The sequence below is a fragment of the Rattus norvegicus genome, chromosome 12, assembly GCF_021556685.1.
Source record: "Rattus norvegicus strain SHRSP/BbbUtx chromosome 12, alternate assembly SHRSP_T2T, whole genome shotgun sequence".
NCBI lineage: Eukaryota > Metazoa > Chordata > Mammalia > Rodentia > Muridae > Rattus > Rattus norvegicus.
The window spans coordinates 10,654,322-10,681,762 of NC_141545.1; the positions used below are offsets into that span (position 1 = coordinate 10,654,322).

General features: G+C 45.1%; 10 pseudogenes; all 10 read left to right on the plus strand.

The window, feature by feature from the left end:
- The first annotated feature begins 2,377 nt into the window (after positions 1-2,377).
- On the plus strand, positions 2,378-2,495 carry LOC148002142 (5S ribosomal RNA; annotated as a pseudogene).
- A 2,325-nt stretch (positions 2,496-4,820) lies between these two features.
- Positions 4,821-4,938, plus strand: LOC148002143 (5S ribosomal RNA; annotated as a pseudogene).
- A 6,367-nt stretch (positions 4,939-11,305) lies between these two features.
- LOC148002144 (5S ribosomal RNA) lies at positions 11,306-11,423 on the plus strand (annotated as a pseudogene).
- Positions 11,424-13,752: 2,329 nt separating this feature from the next.
- Positions 13,753-13,870, plus strand: LOC148002145 (5S ribosomal RNA; annotated as a pseudogene).
- Positions 13,871-16,189: 2,319 nt separating this feature from the next.
- LOC148002146 (5S ribosomal RNA) lies at positions 16,190-16,307 on the plus strand (annotated as a pseudogene).
- A 2,288-nt stretch (positions 16,308-18,595) lies between these two features.
- On the plus strand, positions 18,596-18,713 carry LOC148002147 (5S ribosomal RNA; annotated as a pseudogene).
- Positions 18,714-21,047: 2,334 nt separating this feature from the next.
- On the plus strand, positions 21,048-21,165 carry LOC148002148 (5S ribosomal RNA; annotated as a pseudogene).
- A 2,338-nt stretch (positions 21,166-23,503) lies between these two features.
- LOC148002149 (5S ribosomal RNA) lies at positions 23,504-23,621 on the plus strand (annotated as a pseudogene).
- Positions 23,622-25,951: 2,330 nt separating this feature from the next.
- LOC120096064 (5S ribosomal RNA) lies at positions 25,952-26,069 on the plus strand (annotated as a pseudogene).
- A 641-nt stretch (positions 26,070-26,710) lies between these two features.
- On the plus strand, positions 26,711-27,117 carry LOC148002150 (chromobox protein homolog 3 pseudogene; annotated as a pseudogene).
- The last annotated feature ends 324 nt before the right edge of the window (positions 27,118-27,441 follow it).

Sequence of the window (27,441 nt, forward strand, 5' to 3'; positions counted from 1 at the left end):
TTTGGGGGTTGGGGATTTAACTCAGTGGTAGAGCTCTTGGCAGGCAATCAAAATCAGGAGCTCAGGAGCTCAGGAGCTCAGGAGCTCAGGAGCTCAGGAGCTCAGGAGCTCAGGAGCTCAGGAGCTCAGGAGCTCAGGAGCTCAGGAGCTCAGGAGCTCAGGAGCTCAGGAGCCAGTGATTTCAGGACAGCAGGGATACACAGTGAGACCATGTGCGTAACAAACCAACAGAAACCAAAACAACAAAGCAACCTTAAAAAACCCATCCCTAACCAAACCAAACCAAACCAACAAACAGAAATAGACTTTACAACTTTTTTTTAAAAAGATGTATTTCTTATATATAAGTACACTGTAGCTGTCTTCAGACACACCAGAAGAGGGCATCAGATCTCACTACAGATGGCTGTGAGACACCATGTCGTTGCTGGGATTTGAACTCAGAACCTCTGGAAGAGCAGTCAGTGCTCTTAACCACTAAGCCATCCTTCCAGCCCGACTTTACAACTTTTATTTTGTCTTTTTTTTCCTTCCCCAGAGCTAAGGATCGAACCCAGGGCCTTGTGCTTGCTAGGCATGTGCCCTACGACTGAGTTAAATCCCCAACCCTTAAATAGACTTTTAAAATGTCAGAGGAACCCCTCCTCTAGGATGTGGCTGAGCTGAAGCACACAGGCGGGAGACTCTGCAGAATCCGCGGCCCTGAGCATCTGAGCGCCCTTCAAGTCTCCGATAAAATTTTAAAAATGGCCTCCAATAAAACTACATTGCAAAAAATGGGAAAAAAAAACAGAATGGAAAGAGTAAAAGAGTTGAAGAGGCTGAGCCTGAAGAATTTGTGGTAGAAGAAGTACTGAACCATTGTGTAGTGAACTATTTCGTGAAGTGGAAGGGGTTTACAGATGCCGATAATACTTGGGTACCAGGAGAAAATTTAGATTGTCCAGAATTAATTGAAGCACTTCTTCATTCTCGAAAAGCTGGTAAAGAAAACGATTGTCCAAAAAGGAAATCTTTATCTGATAGTGAATCCGATGAGAGCAAATCGAAGAAGAGAGATGCTGCTGACAAGCAAAGGAGGCGAATATGAAGTGGCCTCGGATTTTCATCGCCTTCTATGAGGAGTGGCTGATTTGGCATTCTTGTACCGAAATGAAGTACAATAATTGTTTGCATATATAAATACACAATATTATATATATATATGTATATATTATATATATATATATATATATATATATATATATATATGAATGATCTGGATCTTGGGTTTTGAATTACTAGTGTGGATCAAATAGCATCCTGTTGAAAATCACGTCTGATATGCTAGTTTTGAAACCATTGGCAGTAGTTGGGAGATTTTTGGTTTTCGTTCTGCGTCAAAAGGCACTGACTCCTTTGAGCGAGTGAGAGCTCTCTGTAGTTGCTTCCTGTAACAGTAGAGTACTTGACACCATGTTGTATTTCCTCGGCTTGAAGAACAGCTTTTCTTAAACACTGGGGAGATTTTACAGTCATGACTCAAGTCAGAACTTATTTTTAACTGGGACACAGAAGGACCATTCTGGTTTGTGTGTGTGTGTGTGTGTGTGTGTGTGTGTGTGTGTGTGTGTGTGTGCGCGTTTGTTTGTATGCAGTGTATGCATAAAAAACTTACATAACCTGTCTGTTTTAGCTTGCTTTTAATACTCAAAAGAGCTGAACGTGAAAACACAGGTTGATGAGAGGCCATCAGCCTGAACATTTTCCTGAAACCATAACCTTTCGGATAAAGCAGAGTGTGTAATGTATTGGATAGTTTAAAAGCAAGCCCATCAGAATTGATGTATTATCAAATAAATACAGTAGTTTATTTTCATACCAACTCCACCTTCAGAAAACGGAATTAAACAAAGTAGTAGCTTGATTTAACAACAAGACTTGGCCTAGTGTGGTGGTGTGCACCTTTAATGCCAGAACTCTAGAGGCAGGTGGAGCTGTGATTTAAGAGGCCAGCTGATCTACAGAGGCAGGTCCGAGTCAGCTGTTCTGTGTAAAGGTTCCTCTGGTTGAACCATTCCTTTGTAGGAAGTTAAAATCTGTTCTAAAAGGTTATGATTCATGGAATCTGTTTGATGTGGAAGTAGAATCATGGTTAGAGCTGATGTTGGCCATTAAGTCCTGCTGTGGTTTAGTCCCTGGAAGCTCTGGTTGGTTGGTGTTGTTGTTCATATGGGGTCTCAAGTCCCTTCAAGCTCTTTTAGTCCTTTCTCTGATTTCTTCAACTGGGGTCCTGCGCTCAGTTCACTGGTTTGTTGCTGGCATTCACCTATGTATCTGCCGTATTCTGGCTGTGTCAATGAATAGTTTTATATTCCTTTAAAAAAATGTCAGAAGAGCCTACAGCCATACCACCCTGAACGCGCCCGATCTCGTCTGATCTCGGAAGCTAAGCAGGGTCGGGCATGCTTAGTACGTGGATGGGAGACCACCTGGGATACCGGGTGCTGTAGGCTTTTGGGGGTTGGGGATTTAACTCAGTGGTAGAGCTCTTGGCAGGCAATCAAAATCAGGAGCTCAGGAGCTCAGGAGCTCAGGAGCTCAGGAGCTCAGGAGCTCAGGAGCTCAGGAGCTCAGGAGCCAGTGATTTCAGGACAGCAGGGATACACAGTGAGACCATGTGCGTAACAAACCAACAGAAACCAAAACAACAAAGCAACCTTAAAAAACCCATCCCTAACCAAACCAAACCAAACCAACAAACAGAAATAGACTTTACAACTTTTTTTTTAAAAAGATGTATTTCTTATATATAAGTACACTGTAGCTGTCTTCAGACACACCAGAAGAGGGCATCAGATCTCACTACAGATGGCTGTGAGACACCATGTCGTTGCTGGGATTTGAACTCAGAACCTCTGGAAGAGCAGTCAGTGCTCTTAACCACTAAGCCATCCTTCCAGCCCGACTTTACAACTTTTATTTTGTCTTTTTTTTCCTTCCCCAGAGCTAAGGATCGAACCCAGGGCCTTGTGCTTGCTAGGCATGTGCCCTACGACTGAGTTAAATCCCCAACCCTTAAATAGACTTTTAAAATGTCAGAGGAACCCCTCCTCTAGGATGTGGCTGAGCTGAAGCACACAGGCGGGAGACTCTGCAGAATCCGCGGCCCTGAGCATCTGAGCGCCCTTCAAGTCTCCGATAAAATTTTAAAAATGGCCTCCAATAAAACTACATTGCAAAAAATGGGAAAAAAAAAACAGAATGGAAAGAGTAAAAGAGTTGAAGAGGCTGAGCCTGAAGAATTTGTGGTAGAAGAAGTACTGAACCATTGTGTAGTGAACTATTTCGTGAAGTGGAAGGGGTTTACAGATGCCGATAATACTTGGGTACCAGGAGAAAATTTAGATTGTCCAGAATTAATTGAAGCACTTCTTCATTCTCGAAAAGCTGGTAAAGAAAACGATTGTCCAAAAAGGAAATCTTTATCTGATAGTGAATCCGATGAGAGCAAATCGAAGAAGAGAGATGCTGCTGACAAGCAAAGGAGGCGAATATGAAGTGGCCTCGGATTTTCATCGCCTTCTATGAGGAGTGGCTGATTTGGCATTCTTGTACCGAAATGAAGTACAATAATTGTTTGCATATATAAATACACAATATTATATATATATGTATATATAATATATATATATATATATATATATATATATATGAATGATCTGGATCTTGGGTTTTGAATTACTAGTGTGGATCAAATAGCATCCTGTTGAAAATCACGTCTGATATGCTAGTTTTGAAACCATTGGCAGTAGTTGGGAGATTTTTGGTTTTCGTTCTGCGTCAAAAGGCACTGACTCCTTTGAGCGAGTGAGAGCTCTCTGTAGTTGCTTCCTGTAACAGTAGAGTACTTGACACCATGTTGTATTTCCTCGGCTTGAAGAACAGCTTTTCTTAAACACTGGGGAGATTTTACAGTCATGACTCAAGTCAGAACTTATTTTTAACTGGGACACAGAAGGACCATTCTGGTTTGTGTGTGTGTGTGTGTGTGTGTGTGTGTGTGTGTGTGTGTGTGTGTGCGCGTTTGTTTGTATGCAGTGTATGCATAAAAAACTTACATAACCTGTCTGTTTTAGCTTGCTTTTAATACTCAAAAGAGCTGAACGTGAAAACACAGGTTGATGAGAGGCCATCAGCCTGAACATTTTCCTGAAACCATAACCTTTCGGATAAAGCAGAGTGTGTAATGTATTGGATAGTTTAAAAGCAAGCCCATCAGAATTGATGTATTATCAAATAAATACAGTAGTTTATTTTCATACCAACTCCACCTTCAGAAAACGGAATTAAACAAAGTAGTAGCTTGATTTAACAACAAGACTTGGCCTAGTGTGGTGGTGTGCACCTTTAATGCCAGAACTCTAGAGGCAGGTGGAGCTGTGATTTAAGAGGCCAGCTGATCTACAGAGGCAGGTCCGAGTCAGCTGTTCTGTGTAAAGGTTCCTCTGGTTGAACCATTCCTTTGTAGGAAGTTAAAATCTGTTCTAAAAGGTTATGATTCATGGAATCTGTTTGATGTGGAAGTAGAATCATGGTTAGAGCTGATGTTGGCCATTAAGTCCTGCTGTGGTTTAGTCCCTGGAAGCTCTGGTTGGTTGGTGTTGTTGTTCATATGGGGTCTCAAGTCCCTTCAAGCTCTTTTAGTCCTTTCTCTGATTTCTTCAACTGGGGTCCTGCGCTCAGTTCACTGGTTTGTTGCTGGCATTCACCTATGTATCTGCCGTATTCTGGCTGTGTCAATGAATAGTTTTATATTCCTTTAAAAAAATGTCAGAAGAGCCTACAGCCATACCACCCTGAACGCGCCCGATCTCGTCTGATCTCGGAAGCTAAGCAGGGTCGGGCATGCTTAGTACGTGGATGGGAGACCACCTGGGATACCGGGTGCTGTAGGCTTTTGGGGGTTGGGGATTTAACTCAGTGGTAGAGCTCTTGGCAGGAGCTCAGGAGCTCAAGCTCAGGAGCTCAGGAGCTCAGGAGCTCAGGAGCTCAGGAGCTCAGGAGCTCAGGAGCTCAGGAGCTCAGGAGCTCAGGAGCTCAGGAGCTCAGGAGCTCAGGAGCTCAGGAGCTCAGGAGCTCAGGAGCTCAGGAGCTCAGGAGCTCAGGAGCTCAGGAGCTCAGGAGCTCAGGAGCTCAGGAGCTCAGGAGCTCAGGAGCTCAGGAGCTCAGGAGCTCAGGAGCTCAGGAGCTCAGGAGCTCAGGAGCTCAGGAGCTCAGGAGCTCAGGAGCTCAGGAGCTCAGGAGCTCAGGAGCTCAGGAGCTCAGGAGCTCAGGAGCTCAGGAGCTCAGGAGCTCAGGAGCTCAGGAGCTCAGGAGCTCAGGAGCTCAGGAGCTCAGGAGCTCAGGAGCTCAGGAGCTCAGGAGCTCAGGAGCTCAGGAGCTCAGGAGCTCAGGAGCTCAGGAGCTCAGGAGCTCAGGAGCTCAGGAGCTCAGGAGCTCAGGAGCTCAGGAGCTCAGGAGCTCAGGAGCTCAGGAGCTCAGGAGCTCAGGAGCTCAGGAGCTCAGGAGCTCAGGAGCTCAGGAGCTCAGGAGCTCAGGAGCTCAGGAGCTCAGGAGCTCAGGAGCTCAGGAGCTCAGGAGCTCAGGAGCTCAGGAGCTCAGGAGCTCAGGAGCTCAGGAGCTCAGGAGCTCAGGAGCTCAGGAGCTCAGGAGCTCAGGAGCTCAGGAGCTCAGGAGCTCAGGAGCTCAGGAGCTCAGGAGCTCAGGAGCTCAGGAGCTCAGGAGCTCAGGAGCTCAGGAGCTCAGGAGCTCAGGAGCTCAGGAGCTCAGGAGCTCAGGAGCTCAGGAGCTCAGGAGCTCAGGAGCTCAGGAGCTCAGGAGCTCAGGAGCTCAGGAGCTCAGGAGCTCAGGAGCTCAGGAGCTCAGGAGCTCAGGAGCTCAGGAGCTCAGGAGCTCAGGAGCTCAGGAGCTCAGGAGCTCAGGAGCTCAGGAGCTCAGGAGCTCAGGAGCTCAGGAGCTCAGGAGCTCAGGAGCTCAGGAGCTCAGGAGCTCAGGAGCTCAGGAGCTCAGGAGCTCAGGAGCTCAGGAGCTCAGGAGCTCAGGAGCTCAGGAGCTCAGGAGCTCAGGAGCTCAGGAGCTCAGGAGCTCAGGAGCTCAGGAGCTCAGGAGCTCAGGAGCTCAGGAGCTCAGGAGCTCAGGAGCTCAGGAGCTCAGGAGCTCAGGAGCTCAGGAGCTCAGGAGCTCAGGAGCTCAGGAGCTCAGGAGCTCAGGAGCTCAGGAGCTCAGGAGCTCAGGAGCTCAGGAGCTCAGGAGCTCAGGAGCTCAGGAGCTCAGGAGCTCAGGAGCTCAGGAGCTCAGGAGCTCAGGAGCTCAGGAGCTCAGGAGCTCAGGAGCTCAGGAGCTCAGGAGCTCAGGAGCTCAGGAGCTCAGGAGCTCAGGAGCTCAGGAGCTCAGGAGCTCAGGAGCTCAGGAGCTCAGGAGCTCAGGAGCTCAGGAGCTCAGGAGCTCAGGAGCTCAGGAGCTCAGGAGCTCAGGAGCTCAGGAGCTCAGGAGCTCAGGAGCTCAGGAGCTCAGGAGCTCAGGAGCTCAGGAGCTCAGGAGCTCAGGAGCTCAGGAGCTCAGGAGCTCAGGAGCTCAGGAGCTCAGGAGCTCAGGAGCTCAGGAGCTCAGGAGCTCAGGAGCTCAGGAGCTCAGGAGCTCAGGAGCTCAGGAGCTCAGGAGCTCAGGAGCTCAGGAGCTCAGGAGCTCAGGAGCTCAGGAGCTCAGGAGCTCAGGAGCTCAGGAGCTCAGGAGCTCAGGAGCTCAGGAGCTCAGGAGCTCAGGAGCTCAGGAGCTCAGGAGCTCAGGAGCTCAGGAGCTCAGGAGCTCAGGAGCTCAGGAGCTCAGGAGCTCAGGAGCTCAGGAGCTCAGGAGCTCAGGAGCTCAGGAGCTCAGGAGCTCAGGAGCTCAGGAGCTCAGGAGCTCAGGAGCTCAGGAGCTCAGGAGCTCAGGAGCTCAGGAGCTCAGGAGCTCAGGAGCTCAGGAGCTCAGGAGCTCAGGAGCTCAGGAGCTCAGGAGCTCAGGAGCTCAGGAGCTCAGGAGCTCAGGAGCTCAGGAGCTCAGGAGCTCAGGAGCTCAGGAGCTCAGGAGCTCAGGAGCTCAGGAGCTCAGGAGCTCAGGAGCTCAGGAGCTCAGGAGCTCAGGAGCTCAGGAGCTCAGGAGCTCAGGAGCTCAGGAGCTCAGGAGCTCAGGAGCTCAGGAGCTCAGGAGCTCAGGAGCTCAGGAGCTCAGGAGCTCAGGAGCTCAGGAGCTCAGGAGCTCAGGAGCTCAGGAGCTCAGGAGCTCAGGAGCTCAGGAGCTCAGGAGCTCAGGAGCTCAGGAGCTCAGGAGCTCAGGAGCTCAGGAGCTCAGGAGCTCAGGAGCTCAGGAGCTCAGGAGCTCAGGAGCTCAGGAGCTCAGGAGCTCAGGAGCTCAGGAGCTCAGGAGCTCAGGAGCTCAGGAGCTCAGGAGCTCAGGAGCTCAGGAGCTCAGGAGCTCAGGAGCTCAGGAGCTCAGGAGCTCAGGAGCTCAGGAGCTCAGGAGCTCAGGAGCTCAGGAGCTCAGGAGCTCAGGAGCTCAGGAGCTCAGGAGCTCAGGAGCTCAGGAGCTCAGGAGCTCAGGAGCTCAGGAGCTCAGGAGCTCAGGAGCTCAGGAGCTCAGGAGCTCAGGAGCTCAGGAGCTCAGGAGCTCAGGAGCTCAGGAGCTCAGGAGCTCAGGAGCTCAGGAGCTCAGGAGCTCAGGAGCTCAGGAGCTCAGGAGCTCAGGAGCTCAGGAGCTCAGGAGCTCAGGAGCTCAGGAGCTCAGGAGCTCAGGAGCTCAGGAGCTCAGGAGCTCAGGAGCTCAGGAGCTCAGGAGCTCAGGAGCTCAGGAGCTCAGGAGCTCAGGAGCTCAGGAGCTCAGGAGCTCAGGAGCTCAGGAGCTCAGGAGCTCAGGAGCTCAGGAGCTCAGGAGCTCAGGAGCTCAGGAGCTCAGGAGCTCAGGAGCTCAGGAGCTCAGGAGCTCAGGAGCTCAGGAGCTCAGGAGCTCAGGAGCTCAGGAGCTCAGGAGCTCAGGAGCTCAGGAGCTCAGGAGCTCAGGAGCTCAGGAGCTCAGGAGCTCAGGAGCTCAGGAGCTCAGGAGCTCAGGAGCTCAGGAGCTCAGGAGCTCAGGAGCTCAGGAGCTCAGGAGCTCAGGAGCTCAGGAGCTCAGGAGCTCAGGAGCTCAGGAGCTCAGGAGCTCAGGAGCTCAGGAGCTCAGGAGCTCAGGAGCTCAGGAGCTCAGGAGCTCAGGAGCTCAGGAGCTCAGGAGCTCAGGAGCTCAGGAGCTCAGGAGCTCAGGAGCTCAGGAGCTCAGGAGCTCAGGAGCTCAGGAGCTCAGGAGCTCAGGAGCTCAGGAGCTCAGGAGCTCAGGAGCTCAGGAGCTCAGGAGCTCAGGAGCTCAGGAGCTCAGGAGCTCAGGAGCTCAGGAGCTCAGGAGCTCAGGAGCTCAGGAGCTCAGGAGCTCAGGAGCTCAGGAGCTCAGGAGCTCAGGAGCTCAGGAGCTCAGGAGCTCAGGAGCTCAGGAGCTCAGGAGCTCAGGAGCTCAGGAGCTCAGGAGCTCAGGAGCTCAGGAGCTCAGGAGCTCAGGAGCTCAGGAGCTCAGGAGCTCAGGAGCTCAGGAGCTCAGGAGCTCAGGAGCTCAGGAGCTCAGGAGCTCAGGAGCTCAGGAGCTCAGGAGCTCAGGAGCTCAGGAGCTCAGGAGCTCAGGAGCTCAGGAGCTCAGGAGCTCAGGAGCTCAGGAGCTCAGGAGCTCAGGAGCTCAGGAGCTCAGGAGCTCAGGAGCTCAGGAGCTCAGGAGCTCAGGAGCTCAGGAGCTCAGGAGCTCAGGAGCTCAGGAGCTCAGGAGCTCAGGAGCTCAGGAGCTCAGGAGCTCAGGAGCTCAGGAGCTCAGGAGCTCAGGAGCTCAGGAGCTCAGGAGCTCAGGAGCTCAGGAGCTCAGGAGCTCAGGAGCTCAGGAGCTCAGGAGCTCAGGAGCTCAGGAGCTCAGGAGCTCAGGAGCTCAGGAGCTCAGGAGCTCAGGAGCTCAGGAGCTCAGGAGCTCAGGAGCTCAGGAGCTCAGGAGCTCAGGAGCTCAGGAGCTCAGGAGCTCAGGAGCTCAGGAGCCAGTGATTTCAGGACAGCAGGGATACACAGTGAGACCATGTGCGTAACAAACCAACAGAAACCAAAACAACAAAGCAACCTTAAAAAACCCATCCCTAACCAAACCAAACCAAACCAACAAACAGAAATAGACTTTACAACTTTTTTTTAAAAAGATGTATTTCTTATATATAAGTACACTGTAGCTGTCTTCAGACACACCAGAAGAGGGCATCAGATCTCACTACAGATGGCTGTGAGACACCATGTCGTTGCTGGGATTTGAACTCAGAACCTCTGGAAGAGCAGTCAGTGCTCTTAACCACTAAGCCATCCTTCCAGCCCGACTTTACAACTTTTATTTTGTCTTTTTTTTCCTTCCCCAGAGCTAAGGATCGAACCCAGGGCCTTGTGCTTGCTAGGCATGTGCCCTACGACTGAGTTAAATCCCCAACCCTTAAATAGACTTTTAAAATGTTAGAGGAACCCCTCCTCTAGGATGTGGCTGAGCTGAAGCACACAGGCGGGAGACTCTGCAGAATCCGCGGCCCTGAGCATCTGAGCGCCCTTCAAGTCTCCGATAAAATTTTAAAAATGGCCTCCAATAAAACTACATTGCAAAAAATGGGAAAAAAAAACAGAATGGAAAGAGTAAAAGAGTTGAAGAGGCTGAGCCTGAAGAATTTGTGGTAGAAGAAGTACTGAACCATTGTGTAGTGAACTATTTCGTGAAGTGGAAGGGGTTTACAGATGCCGATAATACTTGGGTACCAGGAGAAAATTTAGATTGTCCAGAATTAATTGAAGCACTTCTTCATTCTCGAAAAGCTGGTAAAGAAAACGATTGTCCAAAAAGGAAATCTTTATCTGATAGTGAATCCGATGAGAGCAAATCGAAGAAGAGAGATGCTGCTGACAAGCAAAGGAGGCGAATATGAAGTGGCCTCGGATTTTCATCGCCTTCTATGAGGAGTGGCTGATTTGGCATTCTTGTACCGAAATGAAGTACAATAATTGTTTGCATATATAAATACACAATATTATATATATATGTATATATAATATATATATATATATATATATATGAATGATCTGGATCTTGGGTTTTGAATTACTAGTGTGGATCAAATAGCATCCTGTTGAAAATCACGTCTGATATGCTAGTTTTGAAACCATTGGCAGTAGTTGGGAGATTTTTGGTTTTCGTTCTGCGTCAAAAGGCACTGACTCCTTTGAGCGAGTGAGAGCTCTCTGTAGTTGCTTCCTGTAACAGTAGAGTACTTGACACCATGTTGTATTTCCTCGGCTTGAAGAACAGCTTTTCTTAAACACTGGGGAGATTTTACAGTCATGACTCAAGTCAGAACTTATTTTTAACTGGGACACAGAAGGACCATTCTGGTTTGTGTGTGTGTGTGTGTGTGTGTGTGTGTGTGTGTGTGTGTGTGCGCGTTTGTTTGTATGCAGTGTATGCATAAAAAACTTACATAACCTGTCTGTTTTAGCTTGCTTTTAATACTCAAAAGAGCTGAACGTGAAAACACAGGTTGATGAGAGGCCATCAGCCTGAACATTTTCCTGAAACCATAACCTTTCGGATAAAGCAGAGTGTGTAATGTATTGGATAGTTTAAAAGCAAGCCCATCAGAATTGATGTATTATCAAATAAATACAGTAGTTTATTTTCATACCAACTCCACCTTCAGAAAACGGAATTAAACAAAGTAGTAGCTTGATTTAACAACAAGACTTGGCCTAGTGTGGTGGTGTGCACCTTTAATGCCAGAACTCTAGAGGCAGGTGGAGCTGTGATTTAAGAGGCCAGCTGATCTACAGAGGCAGGTCCGAGTCAGCTGTTCTGTGTAAAGGTTCCTCTGGTTGAACCATTCCTTTGTAGGAAGTTAAAATCTGTTCTAAAAGGTTATGATTCATGGAATCTGTTTGATGTGGAAGTAGAATCATGGTTAGAGCTGATGTTGGCCATTAAGTCCTGCTGTGGTTTAGTCCCTGGAAGCTCTGGTTGGTTGGTGTTGTTGTTCATATGGGGTCTCAAGTCCCTTCAAGCTCTTTTAGTCCTTTCTCTGATTTCTTCAACTGGGGTCCTGCGCTCAGTTCACTGGTTTGTTGCTGGCATTCACCTATGTATCTGCCGTATTCTGGCTGTGTCAATGAATAGTTTTATATTCCTTTAAAAAAATGTCAGAAGAGCCTACAGCCATACCACCCTGAACGCGCCCGATCTCGTCTGATCTCGGAAGCTAAGCAGGGTCGGGCATGCTTAGTACGTGGATGGGAGACCACCTGGGATACCGGGTGCTGTAGGCTTTTGGGGGTTGGGGATTTAACTCAGTGGTAGAGCTCTTGGCAGGCAATCAAAATCAGGAGCTCAGGAGCTCAGGAGCTCAGGAGCTCAGGAGCTCAGGAGCTCAGGAGCTCAGGAGCTCAGGAGCTCAGGAGCTCAGGAGCCAGTGATTTCAGGACAGCAGGGATACACAGTGAGACCATGTGCGTAACAAACCAACAGAAACCAAAACAACAAAGCAACCTTAAAAAACCCATCCCTAACCAAACCAAACCAAACCAACAAACAGAAATAGACTTTACAACTTTTTTTTAAAAAGATGTATTTCTTATATATAAGTACACTGTAGCTGTCTTCAGACACACCAGAAGAGGGCATCAGATCTCACTACAGATGGCTGTGAGACACCATGTCGTTGCTGGGATTTGAACTCAGAACCTCTGGAAGAGCAGTCAGTGCTCTTAACCACTAAGCCATCCTTCCAGCCCGACTTTACAACTTTTATTTTGTCTTTTTTTTTCCTTCCCCAGAGCTAAGGATCGAACCCAGGGCCTTGTGCTTGCTAGGCATGTGCCCTACGACTGAGTTAAATCCCCAACCCTTAAATAGACTTTTAAAATGTCAGAGGAACCCCTCCTCTAGGATGTGGCTGAGCTGAAGCACACAGGCGGGAGACTCTGCAGAATCCGCGGCCCTGAGCATCTGAGCGCCCTTCAAGTCTCCGATAAAATTTTAAAAATGGCCTCCAATAAAACTACATTGCAAAAAATGGGAAAAAAAACAGAATGGAAAGAGTAAAAGAGTTGAAGAGGCTGAGCCTGAAGAATTTGTGGTAGAAGAAGTACTGAACCATTGTGTAGTGAACTATTTCGTGAAGTGGAAGGGGTTTACAGATGCCGATAATACTTGGGTACCAGGAGAAAATTTAGATTGTCCAGAATTAATTGAAGCACTTCTTCATTCTCGAAAAGCTGGTAAAGAAAACGATTGTCCAAAAAGGAAATCTTTATCTGATAGTGAATCCGATGAGAGCAAATCGAAGAAGAGAGATGCTGCTGACAAGCAAAGGAGGCGAATATGAAGTGGCCTCGGATTTTCATCGCCTTCTATGAGGAGTGGCTGATTTGGCATTCTTGTACCGAAATGAAGTACAATAATTGTTTGCATATATAAATACACAATATTATATATATATGTATATATAATATATATATATATATATATATATATGAATGATCTGGATCTTGGGTTTTGAATTACTAGTGTGGATCAAATAGCATCCTGTTGAAAATCACGTCTGATATGCTAGTTTTGAAACCATTGGCAGTAGTTGGGAGATTTTTGGTTTTCGTTCTGCGTCAAAAGGCACTGACTCCTTTGAGCGAGTGAGAGCTCTCTGTAGTTGCTTCCTGTAACAGTAGAGTACTTGACACCATGTTGTATTTCCTCGGCTTGAAGAACAGCTTTTCTTAAACACTGGGGAGATTTTACAGTCATGACTCAAGTCAGAACTTATTTTTAACTGGGACACAGAAGGACCATTCTGGTTTGTGTGTGTGTGTGTGTGTGTGTGTGTGTGTGTGTGTGTGTGTGCGCGTTTGTTTGTATGCAGTGTATGCATAAAAAACTTACATAACCTGTCTGTTTTAGCTTGCTTTTAATACTCAAAAGAGCTGAACGTGAAAACACAGGTTGATGAGAGGCCATCAGCCTGAACATTTTCCTGAAACCATAACCTTTCGGATAAAGCAGAGTGTGTAATGTATTGGATAGTTTAAAAGCAAGCCCATCAGAATTGATGTATTATCAAATAAATACAGTAGTTTATTTTCATACCAACTCCACCTTCAGAAAACGGAATTAAACAAAGTAGTAGCTTGATTTAACAACAAGACTTGGCCTAGTGTGGTGGTGTGCACCTTTAATGCCAGAACTCTAGAGGCAGGTGGAGCTGTGATTTAAGAGGCCAGCTGATCTACAGAGGCAGGTCCGAGTCAGCTGTTCTGTGTAAAGGTTCCTCTGGTTGAACCATTCCTTTGTAGGAAGTTAAAATCTGTTCTAAAAGGTTATGATTCATGGAATCTGTTTGATGTGGAAGTAGAATCATGGTTAGAGCTGATGTTGGCCATTAAGTCCTGCTGTGGTTTAGTCCCTGGAAGCTCTGGTTGGTTGGTGTTGTTGTTCATATGGGGTCTCAAGTCCCTTCAAGCTCTTTTAGTCCTTTCTCTGATTTCTTCAACTGGGGTCCTGCGCTCAGTTCACTGGTTTGTTGCTGGCATTCACCTATGTATCTGCCGTATTCTGGCTGTGTCAATGAATAGTTTTATATTCCTTTAAAAAAATGTCAGAAGAGCCTACAGCCATACCACCCTGAACGCGCCCGATCTCGTCTGATCTCGGAAGCTAAGCAGGGTCGGGCATGCTTAGTACGTGGATGGGAGACCACCTGGGATACCGGGTGCTGTAGGCTTTTGGGGGTTGGGGATTTAACTCAGTGGTAGAGCTCTTGGCAGGCAATCAAAATCAGGAGCTCAGGAGCTCAGGAGCTCAGGAGCTCAGGAGCTCAGGAGCTCAGGAGCTCAGGAGCTCAGGAGCCAGTGATTTCAGGACAGCAGGGATACACAGTGAGACCATGTGCGTAACAAACCAACAGAAACCAAAACAACAAAGCAACCTTAAAAAACCCATCCCTAACCAAACCAAACCAAACCAACAAACAGAAATAGACTTTACAACTTTTTTTTAAAAAGATGTATTTCTTATATATAAGTACACTGTAGCTGTCTTCAGACACACCAGAAGAGGGCATCAGATCTCACTACAGATGGCTGTGAGACACCATGTCGTTGCTGGGATTTGAACTCAGAACCTCTGGAAGAGCAGTCAGTGCTCTTAACCACTAAGCCATCCTTCCAGCCCGACTTTACAACTTTTATTTTGTCTTTTTTTTCCTTCCCCAGAGCTAAGGATCGAACCCAGGGCCTTGTGCTTGCTAGGCATGTGCCCTACGACTGAGTTAAATCCCCAACCCTTAAATAGACTTTTAAAATGTCAGAGGAACCCCTCCTCTAGGATGTGGCTGAGCTGAAGCACACAGGCGGGAGACTCTGCAGAATCCGCGGCCCTGAGCATCTGAGCGCCCTTCAAGTCTCCGATAAAATTTTAAAAATGGCCTCCAATAAAACTACATTGCAAAAAATGGGAAAAAAAAACAGAATGGAAAGAGTAAAAGAGTTGAAGAGGCTGAGCCTGAAGAATTTGTGGTAGAAGAAGTACTGAACCATTGTGTAGTGAACTATTTCGTGAAGTGGAAGGGGTTTACAGATGCCGATAATACTTGGGTACCAGGAGAAAATTTAGATTGTCCAGAATTAATTGAAGCACTTCTTCATTCTCGAAAAGCTGGTAAAGAAAACGATTGTCCAAAAAGGAAATCTTTATCTGATAGTGAATCCGATGAGAGCAAATCGAAGAAGAGAGATGCTGCTGACAAGCAAAGGAGGCGAATATGAAGTGGCCTCGGATTTTCATCGCCTTCTATGAGGAGTGGCTGATTTGGCATTCTTGTACCGAAATGAAGTACAATAATTGTTTGCATATATAAATACACAATATTATATATATATGTATATATAATATATATATATATATATATATATATATGAATGATCTGGATCTTGGGTTTTGAATTACTAGTGTGGATCAAATAGCATCCTGTTGAAAATCACGTCTGATATGCTAGTTTTGAAACCATTGGCAGTAGTTGGGAGATTTTTGGTTTTCGTTCTGCGTCAAAAGGCACTGACTCCTTTGAGCGAGTGAGAGCTCTCTGTAGTTGCTTCCTGTAACAGTAGAGTACTTGACACCATGTTGTATTTCCTCGGCTTGAAGAACAGCTTTTCTTAAACACTGGGGAGATTTTACAGTCATGACTCAAGTCAGAACTTATTTTTAACTGGGACACAGAAGGACCATTCTGGTTTGTGTGTGTGTGTGTGTGTGTGTGTGTGTGTGTGTGTGTGTGTGTGTGCGCGTTTGTTTGTATGCAGTGTATGCATAAAAAACTTACATAACCTGTCTGTTTTAGCTTGCTTTTAATACTCAAAAGAGCTGAACGTGAAAACACAGGTTGATGAGAGGCCATCAGCCTGAACATTTTCCTGAAACCATAACCTTTCGGATAAAGCAGAGTGTGTAATGTATTGGATAGTTTAAAAGCAAGCCCATCAGAATTGATGTATTATCAAATAAATACAGTAGTTTATTTTCATACCAACTCCACCTTCAGAAAACGGAATTAAACAAAGTAGTAGCTTGATTTAACAACAAGACTTGGCCTAGTGTGGTGGTGTGCACCTTTAATGCCAGAACTCTAGAGGCAGGTGGAGCTGTGATTTAAGAGGCCAGCTGATCTACAGAGGCAGGTCCGAGTCAGCTGTTCTGTGTAAAGGTTCCTCTGGTTGAACCATTCCTTTGTAGGAAGTTAAAATCTGTTCTAAAAGGTTATGATTCATGGAATCTGTTTGATGTGGAAGTAGAATCATGGTTAGAGCTGATGTTGGCCATTAAGTCCTGCTGTGGTTTAGTCCCTGGAAGCTCTGGTTGGTTGGTGTTGTTGTTCATATGGGGTCTCAAGTCCCTTCAAGCTCTTTTAGTCCTTTCTCTGATTTCTTCAACTGGGGTCCTGCGCTCAGTTCACTGGTTTGTTGCTGGCATTCACCTATGTATCTGCCGTATTCTGGCTGTGTCAATGAATAGTTTTATATTCCTTTAAAAAAATGTCAGAAGAGCCTACAGCCATACCACCCTGAACGCGCCCGATCTCGTCTGATCTCGGAAGCTAAGCAGGGTCGGGCATGCTTAGTACGTGGATGGGAGACCACCTGGGATACCGGGTGCTGTAGGCTTTTGGGGGTTGGGGATTTAACTCAGTGGTAGAGCTCTTGGCAGGCAATCAAAATCAGGAGCTCAGGAGCTCAGGAGCTCAGGAGCTCAGGAGCCAGTGATTTCAGGACAGCAGGGATACACAGTGAGACCATGTGCGTAACAAACCAACAGAAACCAAAACAACAAAGCAACCTTAAAAAACCCATCCCTAACCAAACCAAACCAAACCAACAAACAGAAATAGACTTTACAACTTTTTTTTAAAAAGATGTATTTCTTATATATAAGTACACTGTAGCTGTCTTCAGACACACCAGAAGAGGGCATCAGATCTCACTACAGATGGCTGTGAGACACCATGTCGTTGCTGGGATTTGAACTCAGAACCTCTGGAAGAGCAGTCAGTGCTCTTAACCACTAAGCCATCCTTCCAGCCCGACTTTACAACTTTTATTTTGTCTTTTTTTTCCTTCCCCAGAGCTAAGGATCGAACCCAGGGCCTTGTGCTTGCTAGGCATGTGCCCTACGACTGAGTTAAATCCCCAACCCTTAAATAGACTTTTAAAATGTCAGAGGAACCCCTCCTCTAGGATGTGGCTGAGCTGAAGCACACAGGCGGGAGACTCTGCAGAATCCGCGGCCCTGAGCATCTGAGCGCCCTTCAAGTCTCCGATAAAATTTTAAAAATGGCCTCCAATAAAACTACATTGCAAAAAATGGGAAAAAAAAAACAGAATGGAAAGAGTAAAAGAGTTGAAGAGGCTGAGCCTGAAGAATTTGTGGTAGAAGAAGTACTGAAGCATTGTGTAGTGAACTATTTCGTGAAGTGGAAGGGGTTTACAGATGCCGATAATACTTGGGTACCAGGAGAAAATTTAGATTGTCCAGAATTAATTGAAGCACTTCTTCATTCTCGAAAAGCTGGTAAAGAAAACGATTGTCCAAAAAGGAAATCTTTATCTGATAGTGAATCCGATGAGAGCAAATCGAAGAAGAGAGATGCTGCTGACAAGCAAAGGAGGCGAATATGAAGTGGCCTCGGATTTTCATCGCCTTCTATGAGGAGTGGCTGATTTGGCATTCTTGTACCGAAATGAAGTACAATAATTGTTTGCATATATAAATACACAATATTATATATATATGTATATATAATATATATATATATATATATATATATATGAATGATCTGGATCTTGGGTTTTGAATTACTAGTGTGGATCAAATAGCATCCTGTTGAAAATCACGTCTGATATGCTAGTTTTGAAACCATTGGCAGTAGTTGGGAGATTTTTGGTTTTCGTTCTGCGTCAAAAGGCACTGACTCCTTTGAGCGAGTGAGAGCTCTCTGTAGTTGCTTCCTGTAACAGTAGAGTACTTGACACCATGTTGTATTTCCTCGGCTTGAAGAACAGCTTTTCTTAAACACTGGGGAGATTTTACAGTCATGACTCAAGTCAGAACTTATTTTTAACTGGGACACAGAAGGACCATTCTGGTTTGTGTGTGTGTGTGTGTGTGTGTGTGTGTGTGTGTGTGTGTGTGTGTGCGCGTTTGTTTGTATGCAGTGTATGCATAAAAAACTTACATAACCTGTCTGTTTTAGCTTGCTTTTAATACTCAAAAGAGCTGAACGTGAAAACACAGGTTGATGAGAGGCCATCAGCCTGAACATTTTCCTGAAACCATAACCTTTCGGATAAAGCAGAGTGTGTAATGTATTGGATAGTTTAAAAGCAAGCCCATCAGAATTGATGTATTATCAAATAAATACAGTAGTTTATTTTCATACCAACTCCACCTTCAGAAAACGGAATTAAACAAAGTAGTAGCTTGATTTAACAACAAGACTTGGCCTAGTGTGGTGGTGTGCACCTTTAATGCCAGAACTCTAGAGGCAGGTGGAGCTGTGATTTAAGAGGCCAGCTGATCTACAGAGGCAGGTCCGAGTCAGCTGTTCTGTGTAAAGGTTCCTCTGGTTGAACCATTCCTTTGTAGGAAGTTAAAATCTGTTCTAAAAGGTTATGATTCATGGAATCTGTTTGATGTGGAAGTAGAATCATGGTTAGAGCTGATGTTGGCCATTAAGTCCTGCTGTGGTTTAGTCCCTGGAAGCTCTGGTTGGTTGGTGTTGTTGTTCATATGGGGTCTCAAGTCCCTTCAAGCTCTTTTAGTCCTTTCTCTGATTTCTTCAACTGGGGTCCTGCGCTCAGTTCACTGGTTTGTTGCTGGCATTCACCTATGTATCTGCCGTATTCTGGCTGTGTCAATGAATAGTTTTATATTCCTTTAAAAAAATGTCAGAAGAGCCTACAGCCATACCACCCTGAACGCGCCCGATCTCGTCTGATCTCGGAAGCTAAGCAGGGTCGGGCATGCTTAGTACGTGGATGGGAGACCACCTGGGATACCGGGTGCTGTAGGCTTTTGGGGGTTGGGGATTTAACTCAGTGGTAGAGCTCTTGGCAGGCAATCAAAATCAGGAGCTCAGGAGCTCAGGAGCTCAGGAGCTCAGGAGCTCAGGAGCTCAGGAGCTCAGGAGCTCAGGAGCTCAGGAGCCAGTGATTTCAGGACAGCAGGGATACACAGTGAGACCATGTGCGTAACAAACCAACAGAAACCAAAACAACAAAGCAACCTTAAAAAACCCATCCCTAACCAAACCAAACCAAACCAACAAACAGAAATAGACTTTACAACTTTTTTTTAAAAAGATGTATTTCTTATATATAAGTACACTGTAGCTGTCTTCAGACACACCAGAAGAGGGCATCAGATCTCACTACAGATGGCTGTGAGACACCATGTCGTTGCTGGGATTTGAACTCAGAACCTCTGGAAGAGCAGTCAGTGCTCTTAACCACTAAGCCATCCTTCCAGCCCGACTTTACAACTTTTATTTTGTCTTTTTTTTTCCTTCCCCAGAGCTAAGGATCGAACCCAGGGCCTTGTGCTTGCTAGGCATGTGCCCTACGACTGAGTTAAATCCCCAACCCTTAAATAGACTTTTAAAATGTCAGAGGAACCCCTCCTCTAGGATGTGGCTGAGCTGAAGCACACAGGCGGGAGACTCTGCAGAATCCGCGGCCCTGAGCATCTGAGCGCCCTTCAAGTCTCCGATAAAATTTTAAAAATGGCCTCCAATAAAACTACATTGCAAAAAATGGGAAAAAAAAACAGAATGGAAAGAGTAAAAGAGTTGAAGAGGCTGAGCCTGAAGAATTTGTGGTAGAAGAAGTACTGAACCATTGTGTAGTGAACTATTTCGTGAAGTGGAAGGGGTTTACAGATGCCGATAATACTTGGGTACCAGGAGAAAATTTAGATTGTCCAGAATTAATTGAAGCACTTCTTCATTCTCGAAAAGCTGGTAAAGAAAACGATTGTCCAAAAAGGAAATCTTTATCTGATAGTGAATCCGATGAGAGCAAATCGAAGAAGAGAGATGCTGCTGACAAGCAAAGGAGGCGAATATGAAGTGGCCTCGGATTTTCATCGCCTTCTATGAGGAGTGGCTGATTTGGCATTCTTGTACCGAAATGAAGTACAATAATTGTTTGCATATATAAATACACAATATTATATATATATGTATATATAATATATATATATATATATATATATATATATATATGAATGATCTGGATCTTGGGTTTTGAATTACTAGTGTGGATCAAATAGCATCCTGTTGAAAATCACGTCTGATATGCTAGTTTTGAAACCATTGGCAGTAGTTGGGAGATTTTTGGTTTTCGTTCTGCGTCAAAAGGCACTGACTCCTTTGAGCGAGTGAGAGCTCTCTGTAGTTGCTTCCTGTAACAGTAGAGTACTTGACACCATGTTGTATTTCCTCGGCTTGAAGAACAGCTTTTCTTAAACACTGGGGAGATTTTACAGTCATGACTCAAGTCAGAACTTATTTTTAACTGGGACACAGAAGGACCATTCTGGTTTGTGTGTGTGTGTGTGTGTGTGTGTGTGTGTGTGTGTGTGTGTGTGTGCGCGTTTGTTTGTATGCAGTGTATGCATAAAAAACTTACATAACCTGTCTGTTTTAGCTTGCTTTTAATACTCAAAAGAGCTGAACGTGAAAACACAGGTTGATGAGAGGCCATCAGCCTGAACATTTTCCTGAAACCATAACCTTTCGGATAAAGCAGAGTGTGTAATGTATTGGATAGTTTAAAAGCAAGCCCATCAGAATTGATGTATTATCAAATAAATACAGTAGTTTATTTTCATACCAACTCCACCTTCAGAAAACGGAATTAAACAAAGTAGTAGCTTGATTTAACAACAAGACTTGGCCTAGTGTGGTGGTGTGCACCTTTAATGCCAGAACTCTAGAGGCAGGTGGAGCTGTGATTTAAGAGGCCAGCTGATCTACAGAGGCAGGTCCGAGTCAGCTGTTCTGTGTAAAGGTTCCTCTGGTTGAACCATTCCTTTGTAGGAAGTTAAAATCTGTTCTAAAAGGTTATGATTCATGGAATCTGTTTGATGTGGAAGTAGAATCATGGTTAGAGCTGATGTTGGCCATTAAGTCCTGCTGTGGTTTAGTCCCTGGAAGCTCTGGTTGGTTGGTGTTGTTGTTCATATGGGGTCTCAAGTCCCTTCAAGCTCTTTTAGTCCTTTCTCTGATTTCTTCAACTGGGGTCCTGCGCTCAGTTCACTGGTTTGTTGCTGGCATTCACCTATGTATCTGCCGTATTCTGGCTGTGTCAATGAATAGTTTTATATTCCTTTAAAAAAATGTCAGAAGAGCCTACAGCCATACCACCCTGAACGCGCCCGATCTCGTCTGATCTCGGAAGCTAAGCAGGGTCGGGCATGCTTAGTACGTGGATGGGAGACCACCTGGGATACCGGGTGCTGTAGGCTTTTGGGGGTTGGGGATTTAACTCAGTGGTAGAGCTCTTGGCAGGCAATCAAAATCAGGAGCTCAGGAGCTCAGGAGCTCAGGAGCTCAGGAGCTCAGGAGCTCAGGAGCTCAGGAGCTCAGGAGCTCAGGAGCCAGTGATTTCAGGACAGCAGGGATACACAGTGAGACCATGTGCGTAACAAACCAACAGAAACCAAAACAACAAAGCAACCTTAAAAAACCCATCCCTAACCAAACCAAACCAAACCAACAAACAGAAATAGACTTTACAACTTTTTTTTAAAAAGATGTATTTCTTATATATAAGTACACTGTAGCTGTCTTCAGACACACCAGAAGAGGGCATCAGATCTCACTACAGATGGCTGTGAGACACCATGTCGTTGCTGGGATTTGAACTCAGAACCTCTGGAAGAGCAGTCAGTGCTCTTAACCACTAAGCCATCCTTCCAGCCCGACTTTACAACTTTTATTTTGTCTTTTTTTTTCCTTCCCCAGAGCTAAGGATCGAACCCAGGGCCTTGTGCTTGCTAGGCATGTGCCCTACGACTGAGTTAAATCCCCAACCCTTAAATAGACTTTTAAAATGTCAGAGGAACCCCTCCTCTAGGATGTGGCTGAGCTGAAGCACACAGGCGGGAGACTCTGCAGAATCCGCGGCCCTGAGCATCTGAGCGCCCTTCAAGTCTCCGATAAAATTTTAAAAATGGCCTCCAATAAAACTACATTGCAAAAAATGGGAAAAAAAAACAGAATGGAAAGAGTAAAAGAGTTGAAGAGGCTGAGCCTGAAGAATTTGTGATAGAAGAAGTACTGAACCATTGTGTAGTGAACTATTTCGTGAAGTGGAAGGGGTTTACAGATGCCGATAATACTTGGGTACCAGGAGAAAATTTAGATTGTCCAGAATTAATTGAAGCACTTCTTCATTCTCGAAAAGCTGGTAAAGAAAACGATTGTCCAAAAAGGAAATCTTTATCTGATAGTGAATCCGATGAGAGCAAATCGAAGAAGAGAGATGCTGCTGACAAGCAAAGGAGGCGAATATGAAGTGGCCTCGGATTTTCATCGCCTTCTATGAGGAGTGGCTGATTTGGCATTCTTGTACCGAAATGAAGTACAATAATTGTTTGCATATATAAATACACAATATTATATATATATGTATATATAATATATATATATATATATATATATATATATATATATGAATGATCTGGATCTTGGGTTTTGAATTACTAGTGTGGATCAAATAGCATCCTGTTGAAAATCACGTCTGATATGCTAGTTTTGAAACCATTGGCAGTAGTTGGGAGATTTTTGGTTTTCGTTCTGCGTCAAAAGGCACTGACTCCTTTGAGCGAGTGAGAGCTCTCTGTAGTTGCTTCCTGTAACAGTAGAGTACTTGACACCATGTTGTATTTCCTCGGCTTGAAGAACAGCTTTTCTTAAACACTGGGGAGATTTTACAGTCATGACTCAAGTCAGAACTTATTTTTAACTGGGACACAGAAGGACCATTCTGGTTTGTGTGTGTGTGTGTGTGTGTGTGTGTGTGTGTGTGTGTGTGTGTGTGTGCGCGTTTGTTTGTATGCAGTGTATGCATAAAAAACTTACATAACCTGTCTGTTTTAGCTTGCTTTTAATACTCAAAAGAGCTGAACGTGAAAACACAGGTTGATGAGAGGCCATCAGCCTGAACATTTTCCTGAAACCATAACCTTTCGGATAAAGCAGAGTGTGTAATGTATTGGATAGTTTAAAAGCAAGCCCATCAGAATTGATGTATTATCAAATAAATACAGTAGTTTATTTTCATACCAACTCCACCTTCAGAAAACGGAATTAAACAAAGTAGTAGCTTGATTTAACAACAAGACTTGGCCTAGTGTGGTGGTGTGCACCTTTAATGCCAGAACTCTAGAGGCAGGTGGAGCTGTGATTTAAGAGGCCAGCTGATCTACAGAGGCAGGTCCGAGTCAGCTGTTCTGTGTAAAGGTTCCTCTGGTTGAACCATTCCTTTGTAGGAAGTTAAAATCTGTTCTAAAAGGTTATGATTCATGGAATCTGTTTGATGTGGAAGTAGAATCATGGTTAGAGCTGATGTTGGCCATTAAGTCCTGCTGTGGTTTAGTCCCTGGAAGCTCTGGTTGGTTGGTGTTGTTGTTCATATGGGGTCTCAAGTCCCTTCAAGCTCTTTTAGTCCTTTCTCTGATTTCTTCAACTGGGGTCCTGCGCTCAGTTCACTGGTTTGTTGCTGGCATTCACCTATGTATCTGCCGTATTCTGGCTGTGTCAATGAATAGTTTTATATTCCTTTAAAAAAATGTCAGAAGAGCCTACAGCCATACCACCCTGAACGCGCCCGATCTCGTCTGATCTCGGAAGCTAAGCAGGGTCGGGCATGCTTAGTACGTGGATGGGAGACCACCTGGGATACCGGGTGCTGTAGGCTTTTGGGGGTTGGGGATTTAACTCAGTGGTAGAGCTCTTGGCAGGCAATCAAAATCAGGAGCTCAGGAGCTCAGGAGCTCAGGAGCTCAGGAGCTCAGGAGCTCAGGAGCTCAGGAGCTCAGGAGCTCAGGAGCTCAGGAGCTCAGGAGCCAGTGATTTCAGGACAGCAGGGATACACAGTGAGACCATGTGCGTAACAAACCAACAGAAACCAAAACAACAAAGCAACCTTAAAAAACCCATCCCTAACCAAACCAAACCAAACCAACAAACAGAAATAGACTTTACAACTTTTTTTTAAAAAGATGTATTTCTTATATATAAGTACACTGTAGCTGTCTTCAGACACACCAGAAGAGGGCATCAGATCTCACTACAGATGGCTGTGAGACACCATGTCGTTGCTGGGATTTGAACTCAGAACCTCTGGAAGAGCAGTCAGTGCTCTTAACCACTAAGCCATCCTTCCAGCCCGACTTTACAACTTTTATTTTGTCTTTTTTTTTCCTTCCCCAGAGCTAAGGATCGAACCCAGGGCCTTGTGCTTGCTAGGCATGTGCCCTACGACTGAGTTAAATCCCCAACCCTTAAATAGACTTTTAAAATGTCAGAGGAACCCCTCCTCTAGGATGTGGCTGAGCTGAAGCACACAGGCGGGAGACTCTGCAGAATCCGCGGCCCTGAGCATCTGAGCGCCCTTCAAGTCTCCGATAAAATTTTAAAAATGGCCTCCAATAAAACTACATTGCAAAAAATGGGAAAAAAAAACAGAATGGAAAGAGTAAAAGAGTTGAAGAGGCTGAGCCTGAAGAATTTGTGGTAGAAGAAGTACTGAACCATTGTGTAGTGAACTATTTCGTGAAGTGGAAGGGGTTTACAGATGCCGATAATACTTGGGTACCAGGAGAAAATTTAGATTGTCCAGAATTAATTGAAGCACTTCTTCATTCTCGAAAAGCTGGTAAAGAAAACGATTGTCCAAAAAGGAAATCTTTATCTGATAGTGAATCCGATGAGAGCAAATCGAAGAAGAGAGATGCTGCTGACAAGCAAAGGAGGCGAATATGAAGTGGCCTCGGATTTTCATCGCCTTCTATGAGGAGTGGCTGATTTGGCATTCTTGTACCGAAATGAAGTACAATAATTGTTTGCATATATAAATACACAATATTATATATATGTATATATAATATATATATATATATTATATATATATGAATGATCTGGATCTTGGGTTTTGAATTACTAGTGTGGATCAAAGAGCATCCTGATGAAAATCACGTCTGATATGCTAGTTTTGAAAGCATTGGCAGTAGTTGGGAGATTTTTGGTTTTCGTTCTGCGTCAAAAGGCACTGACTCCTTTGAGCGAGTGAGAGCTCTCTGTAGTTGCTTCCTGTAACAGTAGAGTACTTGACACCATGTTGTATTTCCTCGGCTTGAAGAACAGCTTTTCTTAAACACTGGGGAGATTTTACAGTCATGACTCAAGTCAGAACTTATTTTTAACTGGGACACAGAAGGACCATTCTGGTTTGTGTGTGTGTGTGTGTGTGTGTGTGTGTGTGTGTGTGCGCGTTTGTTTGTATGCAGTGTATGCATAAAACACTTACATAACCTGTCTGTTTTAGCTTGCTTTTAATACTCAAAAGAGCTGAACGTGAAAACACAGGTTGATGAGAGGCCATCAGCCTGAACATTTTCCTGAAACCATAACCTTTCGGATAAAGCAGAGTGTGTAATGTATTGGATAGTTTAAAAGCAAGCCCATCAGAATTGATGTATTATCAAATAAATACAGTAGTTTATTTTCATACCAACTCCACCTTCAGAAAACGGAATTAAACAAAGTAGTAGCTTGATTTAACAACAAGACTTGGCCTAGTGTGGTGGTGTGCACCTTTAATGCCAGAACTCTAGAGGCAGGTGGAGCTGTGATTTAAGAGGCCAGCTGATCTACAGAGGCAGGTCCGAGTCAGCTGTTCTGTGTAAAGGTTCCTCTGGTTGAACCATTCCTTTGTAGGAAGTTAAAATCTGTACTAAAAGGTTATGATTCATGGAATCTGTTTGATGTGGAAGTAGAATCATGGTTAGAGCTGATGTTGGCCATTAAGTCCTGCTGTGGTTTAGTCCCTGGAAGCTCGGGTTGGTTGGTGTTGTTGTTCATATGGGGTCTCAAGTCCCTTCAAGCTCTTTTAGTCCTTTCTCTGATTTCTTCAACTGGGGTCCTGCGCTCAGTTCACTGGTTTGTTGCTGGCATTCACCTATGTATCTGCCGTATTCTGGCTGTGTCAATGAATAGTTTTATATTCCTTAAAAAAATGTCAGAAGAGCCTACAGCCATACCACCCGGAACACGCCCGATCTCGTCTGATCTCGGAAGCTAAGCAGGGTCGGGCATGCTTAGTACGTGGATGGGAGACCACCTGGGATACCGGGTGCTGTAGGCTTTTGGGGGTTGGGGATTTAACTCAGTGGTAGAGCTCTTGGCAGGCAATCAAAATCAGGAGCTCAGGAGCTCCGGAGCTCCGGAGCTCAGGAGCCCACTGAAACCAAAACAATGAAGCAACCTTAAAAAACCCATCGCAAACCAAACCAAACAAAGAAACAGAAGTAGAATTTACAACTTTTTTAAAAAGATGTATTTCTTATATATAAGTACACTGTAGCTGTCTTCAGACACACCAGAAGAGGGCATCAGATCTCACTACAGATGACTGTGAGACACCATGTGATTGCTGGAATTTGAACTCAGAACCTCTGGAAGAGCAGTCAGTGCTCTTAACCACTAAGCCATCCTTCCAGCCCGCCTTTACAACTTTTATTTTGTCTTCTTTTTTTCCTTCCCCAGAGCTAAGGATCGAACCCAGGGCCTTGTGCTTGCTAGGCATGTGCTCTACGACTGAGTTAAATCCCCAACCCTAAAAATAGACTTTAAAAATGTCAGAGGAACCCCTCCTCTAGGATGTGGCTGAGCTGAAGCACACAGTCGGGAGACTCTGCAGAATCCGCGGCCCTGAGCATCTGAGCGCGCTCTAAGTCTCCGATTAAATTTTAAAAATGGCCTCCAATAAAACTACATTGCAAAAAAATGGGAAAAAAAAAACAGAATGGAAAGAGTAAAAGAGTTGAAGAGGCTGAGCCTGAAGAATTTGTGGTAGAAAAAGTACCGAACCATTGTGTAGTGAACTATTTCGTGAAGTGGAAGGGGTTTTCAGATGCCGATAATACTTGGGTACCAGGAGAAAATTTAGATTGTCCAGAATTAATTGAAGCACTTCTTCATTCTCGAAAAGCTGGTAAAGAAAACGATGGTCCAAAAAGGAAATCTTTATCTGATAGTGAATCCGATGAGAGCAAATCGAAGAAGAGAGATGCTGCTGACAAGCAAAGGAGGCGAATATGAAGTGGCCTCAGATTGTCATCGCCTTCTATGAGGAGTGGCTGACTTGGCATTCTTGTACGGAAATGAAGTACAATAATTGTTTGCATATATAAATGCACATATTATATATATATATATATATATATATATATATATATTATCTGGATCTTGGGTTTTGAATTACTAGTGTGGAACAAATAGCATCCTGATGAAAATCAAGTCTGATATGCTAGTTTTGAAAGTATTGGCAGTAGTTGGGAGATTTTTGGTTTTCGTTCTGCGTCAAAAGGCACTGACTCCTTTGAGCGAGTGAGAGCTCTCTGTAGTTGCTTCCTGTAACAGTAGAGTACTTGACACCATGTTGTATTTCCTCGGCTTGAAGAACAGCTTTTCTTAAACGCTGGGGAGATTTTACAGTCATGACTCAAGTCAGAACT